Source organism: Pongo pygmaeus, chromosome 2, assembly GCF_028885625.2.
Source record: "Pongo pygmaeus isolate AG05252 chromosome 2, NHGRI_mPonPyg2-v2.0_pri, whole genome shotgun sequence".
NCBI lineage: Eukaryota > Metazoa > Chordata > Mammalia > Primates > Hominidae > Pongo > Pongo pygmaeus.
The window spans coordinates 137,459,667-137,475,483 of NC_085930.1; the positions used below are offsets into that span (position 1 = coordinate 137,459,667).

General features: G+C 41.0%; 1 protein-coding gene across 3 annotated transcripts in view; it reads left to right on the forward strand.

The window, feature by feature from the left end:
- The window catches only part of RFTN1 (raftlin, lipid raft linker 1), a 202,431-nt gene that overhangs the window by 42,143 nt on the left and 144,471 nt on the right, over positions 1-15,817 (forward strand). The gene's annotated exons all lie outside the window — the stretch shown is intronic.

A 15,817-nucleotide genomic window follows, 5' to 3' on the forward strand; every position in this document is an offset into this window, starting at 1 on the left:
TTCATAATTTTTTGATCAAACTTGTGCCATGACAGAGCTATAATTTGTGTTTTTGTGTGTGTGTTTTAGAATGCTTAAGGAACTTGGGATAACCAATTTATAGTGCATGTGTGTCTATTTAAAAACTTGTGTGAAGAAGAGTTTTAAAAATGGAAAAACAGATCCAGGTTCTACTCCCTGTTCTGTAATTGGCCAGCTGGACAATGCTGGGCAAGTCCCCTTCTCTCCCTGACCTCCTTTACAGTGGCTGCTATTTATTAAGCACTCAACTGTGCACCAAGTTGCTATGCAGGCCTGTACGTGAATTATTGCAACAATCCTGAGAGGCAGGGACCATTAATATTGATATTTTCCAGTAGGAAACTGATGTCCAGAGAGGCTAAGTAACTCACCCTGGAAGAAAGCGTCTCTGTCATGAGGCTAAGATTTGAGCCCAGGTTGTCTAACTTCAGAACCAATGATGGTAACCACTATGCATACTGTCTCCTCCCACTGCATAAAATAGACTGTGACATGTGGCCCATTTTGCATTTTAAAATGATTTGTGGTGCAATAGGCATTATAGGCCTTGATTTATAATCACACATTTTTGTCTTTGTGATTTATTTAAAAATAGGGTTTTGATCAGTCCTTGAGTGTAACTTATTCCTAGAAGAAAGGTGATGCATATTAAAATGGTTTGCTTTATTCTGTGGTTTTTGGGAACAGATATAAAAAGTGGAGACCACTTCTATTTTTATTTTTTAGATGCAGTGTATGTGAAACTTTCCAAAGCACTTTTTGCTTGCATATTTTACCTTTAACAACTCTGTGAGGTAGGTTGGACAGATATTGAATTTAGTTATAATAGTTATTTGGAAATTCTTGTTTGTTAATTCTAGCATCCTGTGTAACTTGGGATTGGTCTTCATTGATTGCCATTTTTGTTGAAAATGGGTAACATTTTTAATGACATTTTTGTGGTAATTTTGAATTGTATCCTGGACATTGGGACTGTGATGGTGTGGAGACTCTGGATTCTGTTATATTCTTCTGATGACTGTTGATTTTGTTTGTTTGCTTTAGCAAACAAGCAGCTGGACTCCAGCTGCCAACTCTGTCTCTTGGGTGGCAGCTGAAATTCATTCTTTTAGCCTTAGCTGGGTTGCTTAGGGAGTACCTTGTGCATGCATGGTTCAGGAGTCTGCCAGAGATCTGGGCAGAGTTTATACACAGAATCTGGGGCTCTTTTCTCTGGCTCTCTCCTTTCTGGGGTTTTCTCTTCATATTCTACCAGTTGAAGTAGCCCTGTGTTCTGTCTTCTGTTTCTTCAAGCCAGTAGCCTTTCTGGGGTTTTCTCTTCATATTCTACCAGCTGAAGTAGCCCTGTGTTCTGTCTTCTGTTTCTTCAAGCCAGTAAACTGTGGGTTTCTGTCCGAGTTTTAGCTGCTCCTGTGGTACAAACCAGGGCCTGCCCTTGGGCTAAAAGCCATCAGAGACAAAACCTCGCCCAGTGCAGTACTTTTCTTGCAAGCGTTATGCCCTCCAGTATCTGCCTGCCTTGGCTTCCTCTCCAGTGCCCTCAGAAAGTTGCTTTGTTTTGTTTTGTTTTTATGTTTGTATGTGTGTATGTGTGTGTGCAGAGTTTATAGTTGTTATCTGCAGGAGACTTTATCTATAGGAGCTTCCTCAGTCATACCAGAAGTGGAGCAGGAAGGACAAATATCCCCATTTTAAAGATAGACAAATGAAGGCCCAGAGAAATCCCATCTCTGGTGTCAGAACACAAGTTTCTGGGTCTGTAGCCTGGACCCCCCTCTCTTTCTGACAGATCTAGGTTCAATTTTCACTTCTGCTCCTTGCTAACCCCATGACCTTGAGCAAGTCACTTAACCCTTTCTGAGCACACAGCTCCTCTGGGTTATTGTCAGGGTGAAATGAGATAACATATCTGGAGCAGCTGGGGCAGAGTAAACCTTCAGGAAATGTCCCTGTGTCAACAGAAAGGGTCCTTGGGGATGTACTTGCTGTGATTATTTGTCCTATCTTCCCCTGGGGTTGACTTTGGCTTTGTGTCCAGTCAATGCTGTTGTGCAAGGAGGGAAAAAGAAGTAGCTTCATGTTCAAGGTGAGCAAGCATCCTCTGGGCCCAAGGCCGTCCTCTGTGGAAGTCTGGAGGGGCCTCAGGTCAGCGTGTCTGCCCCAAGCTCCTGGTCCTCTCTCTTCCCCCCTTCCCTCTGTGGAGCACGCCCTACCATGCTCCCTGGTGCGGCATCCTGGAGTCCCGCTTCGCATCTCCAGTTCCTTCCCACCTGCACCAGGCATCTGTGGAAGGTCGTGCACCTGCCTTTGCACTGTCTCTTGGTGTCAGCTTGTCTTCTCCATTCCTCTAACCAGTGGCCCAGATTTGTCCTGCCTGGATAAGCATAACAGCCTCACAACTGGCTGCTGATGGCAACTCTTGCTATTGTGAAGTGCTTAATAATAATGATGATGATGATAATGATACTATTGGGAAGTATGTAATAACAATAGCCAACTCACATAGCACTTAATATATGCCAGTCACGCTTCGAAGTCCTTCGCATATATTAATTCTTTTAATCCCCACAACACTCAGTGAAGTATATACTATGATTATGCACCTTTTACAGATGAGAAAACTGCTAGGGAGTTGCGCAGCTAGGATTTGAACCATGGTGCCTAGCTCTGGAAGCTATGCCCTTGACTTCTTCAATAGGCAGCTAGATATTTTTCACACGTAACCTGTGGGATAAGGACACTGTTATTCTTATACTTATTTGGATGCGGGATAGGCAGGGAACTCAAGGATTGTTAGTGGCCTGTGGCCAAAGGAAACTCCACCTTAGTGGCCAGTGTCAAATGCGATTCAGGCAGGCTGAGTGATGGGAATGGATTGGCCTCTTGGCAGTGAAGAAATGGCTGCATGCCTGCCCTAATGGGCCAGCCACAGGAAGGGGAAGCATACGTACCCTTTTCTGGCTGTGTCTAATTATGTGGCATTTTTTTTGTCTCAGTTATAAAGATTTAATTGCTCCATTGTACTGGGGCACCAGGGCCTCTTATAAGTCATCTTTTACGATTGGTGATAATTGGCTCAGCTTGAATTGGCTACAGCTAGTTGCAATTTCCTTACCATTTTTAATCTGAGATCTGATTTTAGCCTTATCTTTTTTCTGAGTAAAGGTTTTTTTTTTTTTTTTTTTTTTTTTTTAACTCAAACGCTGGGTTGTACGTGAGGAAATGCGTCAGCCTGTCCCCGCTACTCCATCACTCTATTTGGGCTGATTTATGCATTAAGCATCTAATCTAAAGATAGCAAAGATATGAAAAGGCATCTTAAAGTGTTTTAATGGCTTGGAAGAGAAAATCCCACCAGAGGGAGAAACGTGTCCTTCACTCTGTCAGTGTTGTTAGGATCTGATGCCTGATCCTGGGGTGGGGACATTTTTGACAGTCATGGGGTATAGGCAGACAGCATCTAAGGGAGCCCTACTTATCTACCGGAAACTCAAGACAGAATGCAGGTACTTCGAAAATGAATGACAGTGAGGGTTTGGGAAATCCTACAGATAAGTTTCCAAATGAAAAAGATAAGAAGGCTGTCGGCTGAAAGGGAATGAGGAATGAGCCACATAAATTAAGCCTATGGAATTTCTAGAGAGTGAAGTGTGCTGAGGCATCACCAGCCGTGGGATGTAAATATAGCTCACCCTGTTATCATTCTGGGGTCTGCAGTCTCCATATTGATGTTTCTATGTTTTGAGTAAGCACTTCCTGAATGTTCCAGTCTCTGAGTCTGGCAGACTTGATTTATGAAGAAAAGATGACGATAATGAATGGGAAAGGCTTGCTGAGGAATTAATTTGGGGGTAGTAGTAAGAGTGAGCCTGCTTCTCTCACCCTCTTTCCCCAAAGCCTACTCTCAGGCGGGTGCTGCCAAAACGCACTGGTGGGGTGAGGGATGAAGCTCTTTTAGACTTCCTTCCTCTGAGGTCTGCTCCCTGCTCTGTCTGCCAGAGATATTTGCTGTGAAAGGCTTTCACCCATTTCTGTCTTCTTTCCTTCCTTTCTTTATTCCTTTCTTCAACTGAACTTTGTTTCCATTCACTTGTATGCCCCTGAAGCTTTTGATGTGCATGAACTGCCGTTGGCTTTTTGCATCTCTGGCTTCCCTTCCATGGCGCAGCGTCATCACCTCTTTTGGCCACTCCTCTTTGAGGGCTTTTCTCTGCTTCTCCTTAACCCTGGGCATTCCCCGAGGCTCAGGCCCTGCCCACTCTCTTACAGAAGGCTCCTTCCGGGGCGAGAATGTGTTTGGCATGTTTGAGGATCATGAACGAGTCAAGTGTCTGGATCCAGTAGAGACGAGGATGAGTGGTGGGCAGTGGAGGCAGCCGGGGCCATGTCCTGTGTGTAGGGCCTATGTGGAATGTTGTGGATGGCACTGGAGCAGTCTGAGAAGGAGGGGGCTGCATCTGGATGGCTGAGTTTGTGAGCCAAGGGGCCTCTGCATAAGTGAGGTGTTATTGACCTTGGGCTCTTTGTTCCTCAAAATTGAAAGACCAAGGCACTCTGGTTTATTCTCCTGCCTTCCCTCATTTCCAATGCCGTCATATCCACTTGATTATTCTTTCCAGCATCTCTCTATTCATCCCTCTGTTTCATTCCTCCCACTGGTTCCCAGGCTCAGGCCTTTAGCTCAGGAGTGGACTACGATCATGATTTCCTTCTACCCAAAACCCTCACCACCCTTTTTGTTTTGTGTATCTCTCACACATCATTAGGCTAAACGCTGCTGGTAACACATTCTTCTCCACACTGACAAGATAAGAATTGACCTTAGGCCTGCTACTTTCTTTCCCCCGCATCTGGCCTTTGCATCCATCCCCCTACTAACCATCTCCTCTTCAATCAGAGTGACCTTCCTTTTTATCCTCCCTCCCTTTGTCTGTAGCGTAATTACTGTGTCTTGACTTGTATTAGATACTCACTGTCTAGAAAGATGGACTGCCTTCCATGTTTTCAGCTATGAGAAGCATATGTGTGTTTGTGTATGTGTGTGTCCGTGTGTATGTGTGTCCTTGTGTGTCTCTGTGTACATGAGTGTCTATACCTACCTCAGTATAGTTCTTGCTTTGAGAAGCTGGCAGTCTTGTTTGGCAGACAGGAGGTATGATTTTGAAATTCTCAGGTAACAGGTTGGAAGAAACTTCTGCCTGTAAAGAAGGTTGGTTTCTGAGGATAGTTGGTGTTTTACTTTTTCCTTAAATTAGGAAGGAGCCTGAGTTCAGGCCCAGAAGGAAAGGGGCATAATGGCTGCTTCTCTGAAACCGCCTTTAGGTGTTCATCAGAGAGCAGAAGGAATCATCTGCATCCTTTTCTGAGCTTCATGAACCACCAGTTGAGGAATTTGGAGTATATGATGTTGGAGGTCACTTCATACTTCATAATTCGGTAATTTTTGCAATATTTTTACTATCATAGGTAAATGACAACAGGGATTTCCTAGATATTACATCTTTAAAAGTAAAGTAAAACACTGATTTCTTTTTTCCCACGTAAATCCCTGAATAGGAATGCAGTCCTTATGTGTACCTGTTCCTTTGCAAGCTGAGATGACAGGACGATGCAGGTTAAAAGTATTCTTCGTTGCAAGAGCAGGACGTGCTAGGCGGACAGTGGCTGAAAATGGAATGTGATGAGAGATACAAGATTGTGGTGCATGGTGTATCCTGCATTCAAGGGCTTGGACCCCAGAATTGAGCACTGGGGAGCCACAGAAGAATTCAGAGCATGAGAGTGATGTGGAGTGATGGGCATTTAAATGGCTCATTCAAAGAAATGTGAGCTAAGTTCTGCTTCTGCCTTTCTGCCTCTGGAGAAATCTAAGCGCTGAGAGAAACAACTATGGAATCTTGTCAGGGAGGCCCGAGAGCTTTTTGTTTCTCACCTTTTAGAGGAGTTTGTGTTTCTTTTTTAAGGGCATGACTCCCTTACTTTTATGAATTAGTCTTTCTCTATCTTACATCTTGCTTTTCCTGCTCAAGTCCTCCCTGGGAAAATGGAGCTCCAGGGTTGGCAAGATGTGGACATCCCCTGCTCAGCCTTCTGCACAAGGTATAGTGAAAAGAAAAAGATTAGCTGTCCCCAGCAGGTCTTTTTGGTGGGTATGATAATTTTGGTGATCTTATAATTCTGAAATTTTTAGCATCCATAATTGACATGGGGGCTAAATTGCACCACTCATCAGATTGTACAAATTATTAAAAAGAAGCAAATTACCATGTATTTGTATAAAGCAGAAGAGGGGAAAGCTAGTGGCCTTTCTTTTAAATTATTGTTAAGTTTGGAACTGTATTGGATTTTGGATTTTTAAAAATTCTTTTGTTTAATCAGGCATGGTGTGTGTGTGTGTGTGTGTGTGTGTGTGTGTGTGTGTGTCCCTCTGAGCTGCCATACTCTGTTGGGGATATTTTTTTCCTCTGCTCAGAGAATTGCCTTGATGAAAGCGTTCAGCAATCAAATGGATAAAAATTGAACACATTCTTCAGGATACTTCTCATTTTTCTTCCTTACATGTTCATTTTCTGAACAACAACAACAAAAACCTCTATGAAATATTAAGGCTTTTTTTTTTTTACCTTGAAGTGGCATCCTTGAATAGTTGCCTTCCATTATTTGTTTTAGCAGATTTCCAAGGTGACTGCCAAAATTCCCCAAATATTCCAAAAATAGAAAGACCCTTAATTGTGTTCGCTGAGACACCTCCCTTTTCCTTACTGGGACTGTCTGCTTCAAACTCATTCCCCTCTGTCTCTATCCTTGTTGTGTTAATCTTAAAAAATGATTATAATAAATCATTGTGATGGGAAGCAAATTAGAAGAGTGGGGAGATGGCTGGAATAAGAATCAGGGGACCTTACGTGCAATCTTCTCTCCAAAGTTAACTTGCGAGTCACTGAATGTGTCTGAACTTCAGTTTCCTTCAAATGAAGCAGGGGCTGGCAAACTTTCTGTAAAGGGAAAGATGGTAAATATTTTGGGCTTTGTGGGTGATGTGGTCTCTGTTACAACTACTTAAATCTGCAAAAGCTTTTGTAGTGTCAAAGCAGCCATAGACAATATGCACGTTAGTGGACATGGCTGTATTCCAATAAAACTTTATTTACAAAACCAGGCAGTGGGCTGGACTTGGCCTGTGGGCCATAGTTTGCCCAGCACTGGCGAACTGTGCTCTAAAATATCAGAGTCAAAAATACTGCCTTCTTCTTATTATTAGTTTATATGAGGGGAAACTAATTATGACAATGAAAGCACTTTGAAAAATATAAAGGAAAGATTTCTGTTTCTGGCTAGGATTGGGTAGTTTGAGGCAAACTAATGATCCCAAGAAGAACAACAAAAACTATATAAAATACAGAAAGCAACATTCTGTTTAAATCTGGGAAGTGTTGAAACAATGAGGAGTAGGGGGGCTAAAATATCAAGAAGAGGAGAACTGTGGAGAGGTGAGCTGACGATCTGTAGCTACTTTATTTTTGGGAGATTTCTAATTCTGAGTGCTGACAAAATAATTGGGACCTAGGCTTTGCTTGGACGGAATGTTGCTGCTCTAGGAAAAATAAACCTGCAGAGCTTTTGGTGTTCTCTTGGGACTGGAGTGGAGAGACAAAATTGGAGCTTGAGGAGCCGAAAATGCACAGTTGGCTTTCCCTTCAAGACAGTTGCTAAATTCTGGACTGCATGGGACGAGAGGTTCAAAAGATAAGCAGAATCCCTCTGGAAAGCAGAAGGGGTGTTGAGTAATCTTCTGGTACTGAGACAATAAGGATTTACAGTTTAGTTCCTGCTTTTGGAGGTTGGGAGGGGTGGGGGCATGGTGAACACACCAGGCTGTCAGTGAAGTCCAGGAGGGCTAAGTCCTAGCAAAGGGTGTAAGCCAGGAGCAACCTGAGTCTTGTAATAGTTCCTGATTGGTTTAGGTCATCAGCCCGCACCCCTATCCCTAACTCTATTTTCCTGACAGAAGAAAGGAGAGCCATCTCTTGAGGAAGATAACTTCATCAGAAATCTTTTCAACTTTCTAATACATGATGTCTGGTATTCAATAAAAAATTATTAGGTATGTCAATGTGACCATTCCCCAAAAATGAGAGAAAAACAAATGATAGAAACAGATTCACAGATGATCCAGAGTAAATAGAATTATATTTAGCAAAAAAGGGATTTAAAATAACTAATTAATATGTTCAAGAAAATAAATTTTTAATGGATAAAATAGATGAAAATGTGAAAAATTTAAACAAAGAATTTGAATCTATAAAGAATAAAATGAGATTTCTATTACTTGGAAAAGATATCTGCAATTAAGAACTCAATGGATGGGGTTTGAACAGAGAGATCATATGTAGCAGAAGACAAGAATAGTGATCTGGAAGACAGGTTAGTAGAAACGATTTAAGCTGAAATGCAAACAGGGAAAAATGGAACATGTAGAAAAAAGTGTAAGAGACAAGTGGGACACAATGAAAAGTCTAAGATATGTATAACTGGAGTCTCAGAAGGAGCAGAGAGGGAGGGAATGAGACAGAAGCAGTGTTTGAGGGAGGGAATGAGACAGAAGCAGTGTTTGAGGGAGGGAATGAGACAGAAGCAGTGTTTGAGGGAGGGAATGAGACAGAAGCGGTGTTTGAGGGAGGGAATGAGACAGAAGCGGTGTTTGAGGGAGGGAATGAGACAGAAGCGGTGTTTGAGGGAGGGAATGAGACAGAAGCAGTGTTTGAGGCTAAGAATTTCTCCAGATTTGTAAGAGAGATCAACCCATAGATTCAAGAAGTTGTACAAACTCCAAGCATAATAAATAAAAAGAAAAAGCATAGAGTACTGAATGGATAAACATGTTATTTAGAAACAAACAATGCACTGGCATTGTAGATTTCTGTCTCTAGTGAATGAGAACCATTACAGGATCAGGCTCTAGCCTCATGCTTCCTGTGTTTCCTTCCCCGAACCCTTGTGTATCCTTCAACCAAACCTCTTTGCTCATTGTCTCTTGCATTCTTCTGCTTCTTTACTTTTGTTAAGCTCAATTCATAACACCAGCCCCTGGTGTTTCCGTTTTTTAGGCACCTTTATCTTTGGCCTTATCATTGTCACTGTTAACATCTGCAAGTTGTAGTTTAAAGGTCAAACAAGAGCTGCACCCATTGAGGTAGTGTATTAGTCTCCTGGGGCTGCTGTCTATGACAAATTACCACACATGTGGTGGTTTAAAGCAATAGATATATAGTCTCTTGGAGCTCTGGAGGCCAGAAGTCTGAAATCAAGGTGTCAACAGAGTCGCACCCCTTCTTGAGGCTCTAGAGGGAAAATCTATTCCTTGCTTCTTCCAGCATCTGGCAGCTGTCTGCATTCATTGGCTTGTAGCTGCAGCTCTCTGCTCTGTCTTCATATTGCCTTCTGCTCCATGTGCCTATGTCTTCTCCTGTGTGTCTGTCTCAAAACTCTCTGTGCCTGTCTGTTATAAGGATCCATGTGACTGCATTTAGGGACCACTTGTATAAAACAGGATAAGCACCTCTTCCCAAGGTCCTTAACTTAATCACATCCTTTGTTATATAAGGTAATATTCACAGGTTCTAGGGATTAGGACATGGACACATCCTTTGGGGGAACCTGTTAAGGGTGGTGCTGCTATAAGAATAATAATAGTACGGGCTTAACAATGGTAGTTATGTGCCAAGAAGCATACTAAGTGCATTATGTGGATTGTCTCATTTAATCCTTGTTCTGACTCTATAAATCAGGTTCCCTTATTACCACCATTGTACAGAAGAGGACTCAGGCTTGGCAAGGTTTAGGAACTTGCCAAGGCCATTCAGCTAGTAAGTGGCAGAGCCAGGATTTGAACCCAAGCATTTGGGCTTCAGACCTCCTTGCCTTACGTGCTATGAGTGAGCAGGCTGGATTTCTGGTTGGACTGCTTCCAGGAGCTGGCTTTTAGACTGTGGGCCCTGGATGGTACTTCCTAGCTCTAAAATTCTATGGTCCAGTGAGTTTTTGTCAGAAAAGAAAACCTCAACCTGGATTATTAAGAGTATAACAAATTTTAATCTGCCAGATAATGGAGAGAATTTGCTTACACTGCTTATAGACGAAACTGATAGGAGTTTGCTATTGTGCATTTTGATATTTGCTGATGGTTTAAGGTGTGTGTACTGGAAGGAAAAATTTCTTGTGGACACACAGGCCAAATCTATACCATCTGAATGAATTGAAGTAATTACTCAGGTTATTTAGACCCTGCCTGCCAGATAATTGAGGTAAATGGGGTTATTAATTTGAAGTAGCTAGGTAATTCGGTCTGCCTCCCTTTGATAATGTAAACATGGTCATATCGTGTAATTGTATAATTGGCTGAAAGGGCTGTATTCTTTCTCTTGAAGCATCTGCTATTGTCTGTGGCCAGGCCTTTGGGTTATAGTGTGATAGTGTGTTCAATTAGTACAGAAAAACCCTAAGTACTTAGTGTGGGTTTCCTGGTGGAAAATTCATACATATATGTGTATGTATTTATGTACGTGTATGTGTATATATTTTTAATTAAAAATGGAAATATAAAAAGTATTTTAAAATGGATGATCATTCCTGATTATTCACGGAAGAGTTTTAAAGAAATACATGCTTCCAAGTTAAACCACCTTAGAGTCTATTTGAGGAGATCAGCTCCTTTGTGAGAGTTTTTTTTTTTTTTATTGAGCCCCACTGTAATGTCTATATTTGAATTGCCTAGGAAACTCATTATAGCAGAGCTTATTCCTTGTCAAAGATGGTCAAAAGAAAATTAGATTCAGTTCATTAGCTTCTACCTAAACCTTGCTTAATGGGGCCCGTGTTGTGGTTTTGTTATTGGATCACAAACATTTAACTTGATCCTTCCTATTCCTGGCACCGGCCCATATTGTCATGGCAGCTGTGCTGCCCGAGGGCCTCTGTGGCGTGGCCTCCTCATCTCACTCTCCAAAATGGCTGAGCAGTGGGTTCTCAGACTTCATTTTACATTGGGACCAAGCCTGCTTTGTCTGTCATTTGTTGAAGAAGTCTGGCCAGCCTCGAGTAGGGGCTGCCTTATGAAGGGTAAGAAATTCTGGGGTGGGTAGGTGGGACAGAGTGGGCCACATCACAGCTGTGGTGGCCACATGTCTCAGATTTTCTGGAACCATCTGGCTCTAAAATATTCTCTATGGTTTTAGACCTTAAATCCTGAATTTTGGCATGGAAAATGAGGCTCAAGTGACGTCTGCTCACGTGTCTCTCGCATTAGTTGTCTGTGTAACAGGCCTCTTACGTGGTATTTCTACCCTAACCAAAACAGGAGAAAATGTGAAGAAGATTTAGGTTAAAAAAATATATATTCCCCACCCAGCCTCTGCTTGAAATGTGAGGTTTTGGTTTTGGACAGTGGCGTTAGTTGTTGACGTCATTGATCCAACTATTTTATTTCCCACTTCACTTTGCTTGCCCAGATGTGGTCCAAAGAGTATGAGGGCTGTTAAGATAAAACCAGGCTCAGGAAATTCAAATGAAATGTCTACCTGAACCTCCTCAAGTCTTTCCTGTGGGCTGTGTATTTATTTATAAGCCTATTGGGCTTTGGCAGCAGAAAAAAAGAAGAGAGGAGGAATTTGTTTCTAAAATGAAAACCAAATTTAGTTAATATAAATGCTACCCATGTGCAACTCATCCTGCCAGCTCCCAGTAAATGTGCAAATATCAAAATAACACAATAGATAAAAATCACAGTGGAAAAAGAGAAATTGAGACACTTCTGTGTTTTGCAGGGCCAGAATAATCCACACACTTTACTCCTTCCATCATACATATTTTACATACTACATTATTATCTGATTTTATATAATATTCACATTGTAATTTCTGAATCAACTCTAAAATTCATAAAAATTTAGAATAAAGCTATGCCCACTCAAAGCATTGAAATAAGTCAATCATATGGAAAATTCATGTTCTCAAAAATGTCTTGGCTTCAGTTATCTGAAAAGAAAAAAAAATCACATTTAATTTTCTTAGTTTTCCAATTTAGTTTGCAAATGTCAAATAACTAGAAGTTATAGGAACCAAAAAATGATAAACTTCTCTCAAAACTTGTTGTATATAAATCTTAGAGTTTTTTTCTAGCATTTAAATAAATAACAATGGCCAGTAATTCTTTTTTTTTTTTTGGCACATTTTTTTGGCACATAATTTAGTAATTCTATAATATGTTCCTTTTTCAACTTTTTTCTATAACATGATGATATTGACTAGATATAAGTGATAGCTTATTTAAGCAAGTGAATTCTGCACATGGACTAGAATTTTTAAGAAAAATTTTAAGAAAATTTTGAATGTAGAGTTGTTTTATTTTTAATTTTCATTTATTTACTTTTTATTATTATTATTTTAGAAACAGGGTCTCACTCTGTCACCCAGGCTGAGTGCAGTGGCACGATCACAGCTCACTGTAGCCTTGAACTCTTGAGCTTAAGCAATGCCCCACCTCAGTCTCCAGGTAGCTGGGATAAAGGCACACACTGCTATTCCTGGCTCATTTTTAAATTTTTAAAGTAGAGACTCCCGCTTCAGCCTCCCAAAGTGCTAGGATTTGTAATTTTCAATCTTTTGAGATATGAGGAAATGAAAAATAGTTTTCTACTAGGGCACATAACTCTTCAGGTAAGAGTTTAGGTGTCTGTTATACTTTGTGGATATTACTTAGTCCTTTCTGGTTCTGTTAAAACTAATTTCCTTCAGAAAACACAGTAGTGGCCAGGCACAGTGGCTCATACCTGTAATTCCAGCACTTTGGGAGGCTAAGGCAAGTGGATTGCTTGAGCCCAGGGGTTCAAGACTAGCCTGAGCAACAGCGAAACCTCATCTCTACAAAAAATACAAAAAATTAGCTGGGCATGGTGGCACACACCTCTGGTCCCAGCTACTCGGGAGGCTGAGGTGGGAGAATCACCCGAGTCTGGGAGGTCGAGGCTGCAGTGACCTGTGATGGCATCACTATACTCCAGCCTGGTGACAGAGTGAGATGCTGTCTGAAAGAAACGAAAAGAAAGGAAAACCCAGTAGCCCTGGGTTATACCTTTTAGGGAATTCATGAAGCTAAGCACCATGTTTTCAAATGACTCCCCTGGTTTTTGTACTTCTAACCTGCTAGAAAAACAGACGAACAGGTTCATTATAAATGTGTATTTAAAAAGAACAGCTATATGGCCTGAAGGACTGCCCAAAGGGAACTGAAGTTTATGGAAAGCATTATGGTTTTGAGAATTATTTGGCTTTTTGCTGTTTTGTGGATCTGAGTTTTTAGTTGCTGGAATTTGACATCTAAATAAGAGGCTGTTGCTATGATATGTAAATAGAGTGTGTGGGTCGAAATGCTTGTCATTATGCATGTTGAAAGGACAATTTACGGTTTACAAAGATGGAAAAGCTCAATAAAGATCCACTATTGAAAAGCTACTGCAAAAGGAAAGCTATAGATAGATGGGCTTCTTGCAGATGAACAGAATTAATGACAAGTGAAAGGAAAAATTCACATCATGAGGAGGGAAAATGTCTTCCAAATGTCAGTGAGAGAAACACTTTTCCTTTTCCTTTCTACTGTATCCTGGGCATAGCACCCCACTACCTGAAACCCCAGCACCCCGAGCATACCTGGACCTGAATAATACAGCAGAACATGCTGTAGCAATCTATTTCCATGCTTGCCCCTGCTGGCTTTGTACACCTCTATTGTCTAATCATCTCATCTTGTTTCCTTTTATCTTCCTGGTACCTAACACAAGCATGGCACATAGTAGGTGCTCAAAGAATGTCTGTCTTAGTCCACTTTGTGTTGTTGAAACAAAATACCCAAGACTGGGTAGTTTATAAAGAACAAAGATTTTTTTTGCTCACAGTTCTGGAGGCTGGGAAGTCCAAGATCAAGTTGCTGGCAGGTTTGGTGTCTGGTGAGGGCTGATCTCCACTTCCAAGATGGTGTCTTGTTTTTGCATCCTCCAGAGGGGTGGAATGCTGTGTCCTCACATGGTGGAAGGCAGAAGGCAAAAAGGACCAAACTCTGTCTGTGAAACCCTTTTATAATGATATTAATCCACTCATAAGGGCTGAGCCCTCATGACCTAAGCACCTCTCAAAAGGACCCACCTCCCTTCACTGTTGCGTTGAGGATTAAGTTTCCAACACATAAATTTGGGGGAGCCACATTCAGACCACAGCCATGTCTATCGAATTAAGTCTTAATGGTAAAAAGTCTCCTTTGTCTAACAGTTGTGTGTACACTTATTCTCTGCTCCACTATGAAATTAGTAATGTAATTTTTGTTTCAGGCAGCACTTGTCACTTTCAATTAGAGGCACCGAAACAAAAAACTAAAATTTTATTACTTAAAATTTACAGAACTAAATAAGTGGTATTTGAGGTAAGTTTGTAATGCTTATATTTCTGAAATTTCAGCATAAAACTGTATTGAGACTTTTGGGATGCCTTGTATATCGTAAAAGAAGGTATAATGATAACTGGCATTTATTGAGTACTACTATGTCCTAGAAATGTAACCCTTCATAAGATTCCTATGAAGATCCTACCAGGTAAATATCGTTATTCTTCCTTTTTATACTTGGAAGAAGATTAAGAACTCACGCAAGGTCACTTGGCAAGAGGCCAAGCCAGGATTTGAACCCAGGAAGTCTAAATCCAGAGCCTGGGCTCTTAACCACTGAGTTAAACTGCTTCTTAATGTGACTTGCCTCCCTGCAGTGTTTACTGAACGGAATGGATTTTACCCAAACAGGCCTGGCCATTGGCAGAAACGCTGCACAGCTCTGCGTAGAAGCAGTTAGTCATCTGTACTTGCAGAGGCCGTAAAACAAATGTGGTGAACTGTAAAAGATTAAAGAGCCAGTTTTCCTGCCAGCTACCAGAAAGTTTCACATATACTTATTAAAGTTCTTATAGCAGTGGCATCTGTCATTTAAAAAAAAACTTTTTATTGACACGTAATACACAAAGTGTTTGTTTTTATAACAGAAGTGGTTCTTGAAAGAGTTGACCTCTCTATAACTCTAACACATTTCTATGTCAACCAGACATGACTCTAGGTCAATGGTTCTCAGAGTGGTCTGGGGACCCCTGGGAGTTCTTAAGGTCCCAACTATTTTCAAAATGATACTAAGACCTTTGTTCACCTTTTTCACTCTTATTCTTTGACAAGCGTGCAATGGAGTTTTCCTGTGGCTACATGACACATGATGGTATCATCACTAATTAATATGTGCTTGGGTATTCTTATTTTTAAAATGTCTTAGTTTTAAATGTTCTAATGTGATGAATATAGATAGATGTAACCCACATAAACAAAAGTTCTTAGGGGATCCTCAAGAATTTTTCAAAGTGAAAAGTGGTTCTGTAATCCTTTTCTAAGAGTTTGGTCAGCGGAGGGTGTTTATTACTTTTTAATAATAGACTTATTCCTAACATACCTGAGTTTACAATCACCTTCCAATGTGTGAGAAGTTGAATGAGATGAAATTAGAAAGATAAACCATTCAGAAAGATAAACCATTCTCCTTGAGTTTCCTCTCATCTTTTAGGATGCTCCCAAAGGCCGGAGTAACTTATTTTCTAAAAAGAGGGGTATTCTTTCTACCACAGATCTCCAAAGATGGGGTCTTTATTCTAACTTGCTAGGCATTCTTTCAAAAAGAACAGCCCTAGTTACTGTAATTGTTAATAAGGCAGCCTGTCG